The following is a 10,021-nucleotide window of genomic DNA, read 5'->3' as shown; positions in this document are numbered from 1 at the left end:
TCTCAGCTATTCATCCAAGCCACTACAGCGAGCTAACTTATCCAGAACAAGTCATCAGTTATCGCGTCCACACGTCGAGTCCTTTTGAGGTTGGAGATACACAGCTGACACATAGGTAAGTCCCCGTGTTAGCATGGGACGAACTCGACAAATCGACGTTAGGGTCGCTGGTTTCAGGCGTGGGGTGAGGGGTATGTTCTTTTTGTATACGGCGAAAAGTGATGCTGTCGCGCCATGAGTCAATGTACGAGGTAGCCTAGCCGGTCATTACCAATCATGCGCAGCTGTCGGATACAAACCCAGATGTATTGTTTCACTCGGGGAGAAGCATAATGGCGGGGTGTTGTTCTGGGCCTCAGCACAGCGTGCAAGTGGAGGTGAGTCGAACAAAGAGTTGGACACACCGGGGATTGAACCCGGGGCCTTCCGCTTGCAAAGCGGACGCGCTACCACTGCGCTATGCGCCCAGCAAATCGATAACCTAACCTCCACCTTTGACACGAATTTATGACGCCCCCACGCGCGATATAGTCACGCATTCACATACAGCACATTTGCATGCACTTGCACTATCCTCTACCACCCGCTTCTTGCATCGAATTGCACGTTTGGCCTTCAACTATTCATCCAAGCGCCAACAGCGAGCTGACTCGTCCAAACAAGTCACCAGCCATCGCCACACACCCGAGTCTTTTGACGTCGAGACGACACCAACACACAAACGGCAAAACCGGCGTGGTGGTAGGACGAACTCGACAGATCGACGATTGTGTCGCTGGCTTCAGGCGACGGTGGAGGGGTGTCTGCTGTTTGACTACGCCGTAAAGCGAGCTTGTCCCGCAATGAGTCGGGCTACGAGGTAGGCTAAGCAGCCCTAACCAGTAGTCCTGCGCAGCTGTTGGAAACAGAGCCAGATGTATGGTTTGCCTCGCGGAGAAGCATAATGGCGCGGTGTTGTCGTAGGCGCCCCAGCACAGCGTGCGAGTGGAGGTGAGTCGAACAAAGAGTTGGACACACCGGGGATTGAACCCGGGGCCTTCCGCTTGCAAAGCGGACGCGCTACCACTGCGCTATGCGCCCAGCAAATCGATAACCTAACCTCCACCTTCCACACGAATTTATGACGCCCCCACGCGCGATATAGTCACGCATTCACATACAGCACATTTGCATGCACTTGCACTATCCTCTACCACCCGCTTCTGCATCGAATTGCACGTTTGACTTCAACTATTCATCCGAGCGCGACAGCGAGCTGACTCGTCCAAACAGTCAACAGCCATCGCCCCACTCCCAAGTCTTTTTGACGTCTTGACTACACCAACCCACAAACGGCAAAAACCGGCGTGGTGGTAGGACGAACCTCGACAGATCGACGATTGTGCCCCTGGCTTCAGTCCGACGGTTGAGGGGTGTCTGCTGTTTGACTACGCCGTAAAGCGAGCTTGTCCCGCAATGAGTCGGGCTACGAGGTAGGCTAAGCAGCCCTAACCCAGTAGTTCCTGCGCAGGCTGTGAGAAAACAGAACCCAGATGTATGTTTGCCTTCGCGGAGAGGCATAATGGCGCGTTGTTTGTCGTAGGCGCCCCCAGCACAGCGTGCAAGTGGAGGTGAGTCGACAAAAGAGTTGGACACACCGGGGATTGAACCCGGGGCCTTCCGCTTGCAAAGCGGACGCGCTACCACTGCGCTATGCGCCCAGCATATCGATAACCTAACCTCCACCTTTGACACGAATTTATGACGCCCCCACGCGCGATATAGTCACGCATTCACATACAGCACATTTGCATGCACTTGCACTATCCTCTACCACCCGCTTCTTGCATCGAATTGCACGTTTGGCCTTCAACTATTCATCCAAGCGCCAACAGCGAGCTGACTCGTCCAAACAAGTCACCAGCCATCGCCACACACCCGAGTCTTTTGACGTCGAGACTACACCAACACACAAACGGCAAAACCGGCGTGGTGGTAGGACGAACTCGACAGATCGACGATTGTGCCGCTGGCTTCAGTCGACGGTTGAGGGGTATCTGCTGTTTGACTACGCCGTAAAGCGAGCTTGTCCCGCAATGAGTCGGGCTACGAGGTAGGCTAAGCAGCCCTAACCAGTAGTCCTGCGCAGCTGTTGGAAACAGAGCCAGATGTATGGTTTGCCTCGCGGAGAAGCATAATGGCGCGGTGTTGTCGTAGGCGCCCCAGCACAGCGTGCGAGTGGAGGTGAGTCGAACAAAGAGTTGGACACACCGGGGATTGAACCCGGGGCCTTCCGCTTGCAAAGCGGACGCGCTACCACTGCGCTATGCGCCCAGCAAATCGATAACCTAACCTCCACCTTCCACACAAATTTATGACGCCCCCACGCGCGATATAGTCACGCATACACATACAGCACATTTGCATGCACTTGCACTATCCTCTACCACCCGCTTCTTGCATCGAATTGCACGTTTGGCCTTCAACTATTCATCCAAGCGCAAACAGCGAGCTGACTCGTCCAAACAAGTCACCAGCCATCGCCACACATCCGAGTCTTTGACGTCGAGACTACACCAACACACAATCGCAAACCGGCGTGTGGTAGACGAACTCGACAGATCGACGATTGTGCCGCTGGCTTCAGTCGACGGTTGAGAGGTATCTGCTGTTTGACTACGCCGTAAAGCGAGCTTGTCCCGCAATGAGTCGGGCTACGAGGTAGGCTAAGCAGCCCTAACCAGTAGTCCTGCGCAGCTGTTGGAAACAGAGCCAGATGTATGGTTTGCCTCGCGGAGAAGCATAATGGCGCGGTGTTGTCGTAGGCGCCCCAGCACAGCGTGCGAGTGGAGGTGAGTCGAACAAAGAGTTGGACACACCGGGGATTGAACCCGGGGCCTTCCGCTTGCAAAGCGGACGCGCTACCACTGCGCTATGCGCCCAGCAAATCGATAACCTAACCTCCACATTTGACACAAATTTATGACGCCCCCACGCGCGATATAGTCACGCATTCACATACAGCACATTTGCATGCACTTGCACTATCCTCTTCCACCCGCTTCTTGCATCGAATTGCACGTTTGGCCTTCAACTATTCATCCAAGCGCCAACAGCGAGCTGACTCGTCCAAACAAGTCACCAGCCATCGCCACACACCCGAGTATTTTGACGTCGAGACGACACCAACACACAAACGGCAAAACCGGCGTGGTGGTAGGACGAACTCGACAGATCGACGATTGTTCCGCTGGCTTCAGTCGACGGTTGAGGGGTGTCTGCTGTTTGACTACGCCGTAGAGCGAGCTTGTCCCGCAATGAGTCGGGCTACGAGGTAGACTAGCCAGTCTTTACCAGTCATGCGCAGCTGTCGGAACAGAGCCAGATGTATGGTTTGTCTCGCGGAGAAGCATAATGGCGCGGTGTTGTCGTAGGCGCCCCAGCAGCGTGCAAGTGGAGGTGAGTCGAACAAAGAGTTGGACACACCGGGGATTGAACCCGGGGCCTTCCGCTTGCAAAGCGGACGCGCTACCACTGCGCTATGCGCCCAGCAGATCGATAACTTAACCTCTACCTTCCACACGAATTTATGACGCTTCCACGCACGATATAGTCACGCATACACATACAGCACATTTGCATGCACTTGCACTATCCTCTACCACCCGCTTCTTGCATCGAATTGCACGTTTGGCCTTCATCTATTCATCCAAGCGCCAACAGCGAGCTGACTCGTCCAAACAAGTCACCAGCCATCGCCACACACCCGAGTCTTTTGGACGTCGAGGACGACACAAACACACAAACGGCAAAACCGGCGTGGTGGTAGGGACGAACTCGACAGTCGACGATTGTGCCGCTGGCTTCAGTCGACGGTTGAGGGGTGTCTGCTGTTTGACTACGCCGTAAAGCGAGCTTGTCCCGCAATGAGTCGGGCTACGAGGTAGACTAGCCAGTCCTTACCAGTCATGCGCAGCTGTCGGAAACAGAGCCAGATGTATGGTTTGCCTCGCGGAGAAGCATAATGGCGCGGTGTTGTCGTAGGCGCCCCAGCACAGCGTGCGAAGTGGAGGTGAGTCGAACAAAGAGTTGGACACACCGGGGAATTGAACCCGGGGCCTTCCGCTTGCAAAGCGGACGCGCTACCACTGCGCTCAGCAATCCGATAACCTAATCTCCCCCTTTGACACGAATCTATGACGCCCCCACGCGCGATATTACCACGCATCGACATACAGCACATTTGCATGGCACTTGCACTATCCTCTACCACCCGCTTCTTGCATCGAATTGCACGTTTGGGCCTTTCACTATTCATTCAAGCGCCAACAGCGAGGCTGGACTCGTCGAAACAAGTCACCAGCCATCGCCACACACCCGAGTATTTTGACGTCGAGACTACACCAACACACAAAACGGCAAAACCGGCGTGGTGGTAGGACGAACTCGACAGATCGACGATTGTGCCGCTGGCTTCAGTCGACGGTTTGAGGGGTGTCTGCTGTTTGACTACGCCGTAAAGCGAGCTTGTCCCGCAATGAGTCGGGCTACGAGGTAGGCTAAAGCAGCCCTAACCAGTAGTCATGCGCAGCTGTCGGAAACAGAGCCAGATGTATGGTTTACATAGCGGAGAAGAAATAGTGGCGCGCTGATATCATCGACGACTCAGAACCAACTTGCAAAGGGGAGGAGGAGTCGAACAAAGAGTTGGACCCGCCGGGGATTGAGCCCCGGGCCCTTCAGCAAACAAAGCAAACACGCTAGCACTGCGCTATGCGCCCAGCAAATCGATAACCTAACCTCCATCTTCCACACAAATTTATGACGCCCCCACGCGCGATATAGTCACGCATTCACATACAGCACATTTGCATGCACTTGCACTATCCTCTACCACCCGCTTCTTGCATCGAATTGCACGTTTGGCCTTCAACTATTCATCCAAGCGCCAACAGCGAGCTGACTCGTCCAAACAAGTCACCAGCCATCGCCACACACCCGAGTCTTTTGACGTCGAGACGACACCAGCACACAAACGGCAAAACCGGCGTGGTGGTAGGACGAACTCGACAGATCGACGATTGTGCCGCTGGCTTCAGTCGACGGTTGAGGGGTGTCTGCTGTTTGACTGCGCCGTAAAGCGAGCTTGTCCCGCAATGAGTCGGGCTACGAGGTAGGCTAAGCAGCCCTAACCAGTAGTCCTGCGCAGCTGTTGGAAACAGAGCCAGATGTATGGTTTGCCTCGCGGAGAAGCATAATGGCGCGGTGTTGTCGTAGGCGCCCCAGCACAGCGTGCAAGTGGAGGTGAGTCGAACAAAGAGTGGACACACCGGGGATTGAACCCCGGGCCTTCCGCTTGCAAAGCGGACGCGCTACCACTGCGCTATGCGCCCAGCAAATCGATAACCTAACCTCCACCTTCCACACAAATTTATGACGCCCCCACGCGCGATATAGTCACGCATTCACATACAGCACATTTGCATGCACTTGCACTATCCTCTACCACCCGCTTCTTGCATCGAATTGCACGTTTGGCCTTCAACTATTCATCCAAGCGCCAACAGCGAGCTGACTCGTCCAAACAAGTCACCAGCCATCGCCAAACACCCGAGTATTTTGACGTCGAGACGACACCAGCACACAAACGGCAAAACCGGCGGGGTGGTAGGACGAACTCGACAGATCGACGATTGTGCCGCTGGCTTCAGTCGACGGTTGAGGGGTGTCTGCTGTTTGACTACGCCGTAAAGCGAGCTTGTCCCGCAATGAGTCGGGCTACGAGGTAGGCTAAGCAGCCCTAACCAGTAGTCCTGCGCAGCTGTTGGAAACAGAGCCAGATGTATGGTTTGCCTCGCGGAGAAGCATAATGGCGCGGTGTTGTCGTAGGCGCCCCAGCACAGCGTGCAAGTGGAGGTGAGTCGAACAAAGAGTTGGACACACCGGGGATTGAACCCGGGGCCTTCCGCTTGCAAAGCGGACGCGCTACCACTGCGCTATGCGCCCAGCAAATCGATAACCTAACCTCCACCGTCCACACAAATTTATGACGCCCCCACGCGCGATATAGTCACGCATTCACATACAGCACATTTGCATGCACTTGCACTATCCTCTACCACCCGCTTCTTGCATCGAATTGCACGTTTGACCTTCAACTATTCATCCAAGCGCCAACAGCGAGCTGACTCGTCCAAACAAGTCACCAGGCCATCGCCACACACCCGAGTCTTTTGACGTCGAGACTACAACAACACACAAACGGCAAAACCGGCGGGGTGTAGGACGAACTCGACAGATCGACGATTGTGCTGCTGGCTTCAGTCGACGGTTAAGGGGTGTCTGCTGTTTGACTACGCCGTAAAGCGAGCTTGTCCCGCAATGAGTCGGGCTACGAGGTAGGCTATAGCAGCCCTAACCAGTAGTCCTGCGCAGCTGTTGGAAACAGAGCCAGATGTATGGTTTGCCTCGCGGAGAAGCATAATGGCGCGCTGTTGTCGTAGGCGCCCCAGCACAGCGTGCAAGTGGAGGTGAGTCGAACAAAGAGTTGGACACACCGGGGATTGAACAAAGCGGACGCGCTACCACTGCGCTATGCGCTCAGCAAATCGATAACCTAACCTCCACCTTTGACACGAATTTATGACGCCCCCACGCGCGATATAGTCAAGCATTCCCATACAGCACATTTGCATGCTCTTGCACTATCGTCTACCACTCGCTTCTTGCTTAGAATTGCACGTTTGGGCTTCAACTATTCTTCGGAGTGCCAACAGCAAGCTGACTCGTCCAAGCAAGTCACCAGCCATCGCCACACACCCGAGTCTTTTTGACTTCGGAGACGACTTCTTACACACAAACGGCAAAACCGGCGTGGTGGTGGGACGAACTCGACAGACCGACGATTGTGCCGCTGGCTTCAGTCGACGGTTGAGGGGTGTCTGCTGTTTGACTACGCCGTAAAGCGAGCTTGTCCCGCAATGAGTCGGGCTACGAGGTAGGCTAAGCAGCCCTAACCAGTAGTCATGCGCAGCTGTTGGAAACAGAGCCAGATGTATGGTTTGTCTCGCGGAGAAGCATAATGGCGCGGTGTTGTCGTAGGCGCCCCAGCACAGCGTGCGAGTGGAGGTGAGTCGAACAAAGAGTTGGACACACCGGGGATTGAACCCGGGGCCTTCCGCTTGCAAAGCGGACGCGCTACCACTGCGCTATGCGCCCAGCAAATCGATAACCTAACCTCCACCTTCCACACGAATTTAGGACGCTTCCACGCGCGATATAGTCACGCATACACATACAGCACATTTGCATGCACTTGCACTATCCTCTACCACCCGCTTCTTGCATCGAATTGCACGTTTGGCCTTCATCTATTCATCCAAGCGCCAACAGCGAGCTGACTCGTCCAAACAAGTCACCAGCCATCGCCACACACCCGAGTCTTTTGACGTCGAGACGACACCAACACACAAACGGCAAAACCGGCGTGGTGGTAGGACGAACTCGACAGACCGACGATTGTGCCGCTGGCTTCAGTCGACGGTTAAGGGGTGTCTGCTGTTTGACTACGCCGTAAAGCGAGCTTGTCCCGCAACGAGTCGGGCTACGAGGTAGACTAGCCAGTCTTTACCAGTCATGCGCAGCTGTTGGAAACAGAGCCAGATGTATGGTTTGTCTCGCGGAGAAGCATAATGGCGCGGTGTTGTCGTAGGCGCCCCAGCACAGCGTGCGAGTGGAGGTGAGTCGAACAAAGAGTTGGACACACCGGGGATTGAACCCGGGGCCTTCCGCTTGCAAAGCGGGACGCGCTACCACTGCGCTCAGCAAATCGATAACCTAACCTCAATCTTTGACACGAATTTATGACGCCCCCACGCGTGATATAGTCACGCATTCACATACAGCACATTTGCATGCACTTGCACTATCCTCTACCACCCGCTTCTTGCATCGAATTGCACGTTTGGCCTTCAACTATTCATCCAAGCGCCAACAGCGAGCTGACTCGTCCAAACAAGTCACCAGCCATCGCCACACACCCGAGTCTTTTGACGTCGAGACTACACCAACACACAAACGGCAAAACCGGCGTGGTGGTAGGACGAACTCGACAGATCGACGATTGTTCGCTGGCTTCAGTCGACGGTTGAGGGGTGTCTGCTGTTTGACTACGCCGTAAAGCGAGCCTGTCCCCGCAATGAGGTCGGGCTACGAGGTAGGCTAAGCAGCCCTAACCAGTAGTCCTGCGCAGCTGTTGGAAACAGAGCCAGATGTATGGTTTGCCTCGCGGAGAAGCATAATGGCGCGGTGTTGTCGTAGGCGCCCCCAGCACAGCGTGCAAGTGGAGGTGAGTCGAACAAAGAGTTGGACACGCCGGTGATTGAACAAAGCGGACGCGCTACCACTTCGCTATGCGCCCAGCAAATCGATAACCTAACCTCCACCTCCCACACGAATTTATGACGCCCCCACGCGCGATATAGTCACGCATTCACATACAGCACATTTGCATGCACTTGCACTATCCTCTACCACCCGCTTCTTGCATCGAATTGCACGTTTGGCCTTCAACTATTCATCCAAGCGCCAACAGCGAGCTGACTCGTCCAAACAAGTCACCAGCCATCGCCACACACCCGAGTATTTTGACGTCGAGACTACACCAACACACAAACGGCAAAACCGGCGTGGTGGTAGGACGAACTCGACAGATCGACGATTGTGCCGCTGGCTTCAGTCGACGGTTGAGGGGTGTCTGCTGTTTGACTACGCCGTAAAGCGAGCTTGTCCCGCAATGAGTCGGGCTACGAGGTAGGCTAAGCAGCCCTAACCAGTAGTCCTGCGCAGCTGTTGGAAACAGAGCCAGATGTATGGTTTGCCTCGCGGAGAAGCATAATGGCGCGCTGCTGTCGTAGGCGCCCCCAGCACAGCGTGCAAGTGGAGGTGAGTCGAACAAAGAGTTGGACACACCGGGGATTGAACCCGGGGCCTTCCGCTTGCAAAGCGGACGCGCTACCACTGCGCTATGCGCCCAGCAAATCTATAATCTAACCTCCACCTTCCACACAAATTTATGACGCCCCCACGCGCGATATAGTCACGCATACACATACAGCACATTTGCATGCACTTGCACTATCCTCTACCACCCGCTTCTTGCATCGAATTGCACGTTTGGCCTTCAACTATTCATCCAAGCGCCAACAGCGAGCTGACTCGTCCAAACAAGTCACCAGCCATCGCCACACACCCGAGTATTTTGACGTCGAGACGACACCAGCACACAAACGGCAAAACCGGCGTGGTGGTAGGACGAACTCGACAGATCGACGATTGTGCCGCTGGCTTCAGTCGACGGTTGAGGGGTGTCTGCTGTTTGACTACGCCGTAAAGCGAGCTTGTCCCGCAATGAGTCGGGCTACGAGGTAGGCTAAGCAGCCCTAACCAGTAGTCCTGCGCAGCTGTTGGAAACAGAGCCAGATGTATGGTTTGCCTCGCGGAGAAGCATAATGGCGCGGTGTTGTCGTAGGCGCCCCAGCACAGCGTGCAAGTGGAGGTGAGTCGAACAAAGAGTTGGACACACCGGGGATTGAACAAAGCGGACGCGCTACCACTGCGCTATGCGCCCAGCAAATCGATAACCTAACCTCCACCTTTGACACAAATTTATGACGCCCCCACGCGCGATATAGTCACGCATTCACATACAGCACATTTGCATGCACTTGCACTATCCTCTACCACCCGCTTCTTGCATCGAATTGCACGTTTGGCCTTCAACTATTCATCCAAGCGCCAACAGCGAGCTGACTCGTCCAAACAAGTCACCAGCCATCGCCACACACCCGAGTCTTTTGACGTCGAGACTACACCAACACACAAACGGCAAAACCGGCGTGGTGGTAGGACGAACTCGACAGATCGACGATTGTGCCGCTGGCTTCAGTCGACGGTTGAGGGGTGTCTGCTGTTGATACGCCGTAAAGCGAGCTTGTCCCGCAATGAGTCGGGCTACGAGGTAGACTAGCCAGTCTTACCAGAA

At 54.9% G+C, this 10,021-nt stretch overlaps 2 non-coding genes and 1 pseudogene across 3 annotated transcripts; all 3 read right to left on the bottom strand.

Moving 5' to 3' along the window:
- Positions 1-4,069: 4,069 nt before the first annotated feature.
- On the bottom strand, positions 4,070-4,143 carry PITG_27908. The gene has a single exon. It is a non-coding gene; the product is annotated as a tRNA-Ala (tRNA).
- A 544-nt stretch (positions 4,144-4,687) lies between these two features.
- On the bottom strand, positions 4,688-4,760 carry PITG_27907 (annotated as a pseudogene). The gene has a single exon. The product of its transcript is annotated as a tRNA-OTHER (tRNA).
- Positions 4,761-7,735: 2,975 nt separating this feature from the next.
- PITG_27903 lies at positions 7,736-7,810 on the bottom strand. The gene has a single exon. It is a non-coding gene; the product is annotated as a tRNA-Ala (tRNA).
- Positions 7,811-10,021: the final 2,211 nt, after the last annotated feature.

Source organism: Phytophthora infestans, genomic scaffold, assembly GCF_000142945.1.
Source record: "Phytophthora infestans T30-4 supercont1.25 genomic scaffold, whole genome shotgun sequence".
Lineage (NCBI taxonomy): Eukaryota > Oomycota > Peronosporomycetes > Peronosporales > Peronosporaceae > Phytophthora > Phytophthora infestans.
Note: the sequence above shows the minus strand (reverse complement) of the source record. Positions and strands in the feature narration are given on the sequence as shown.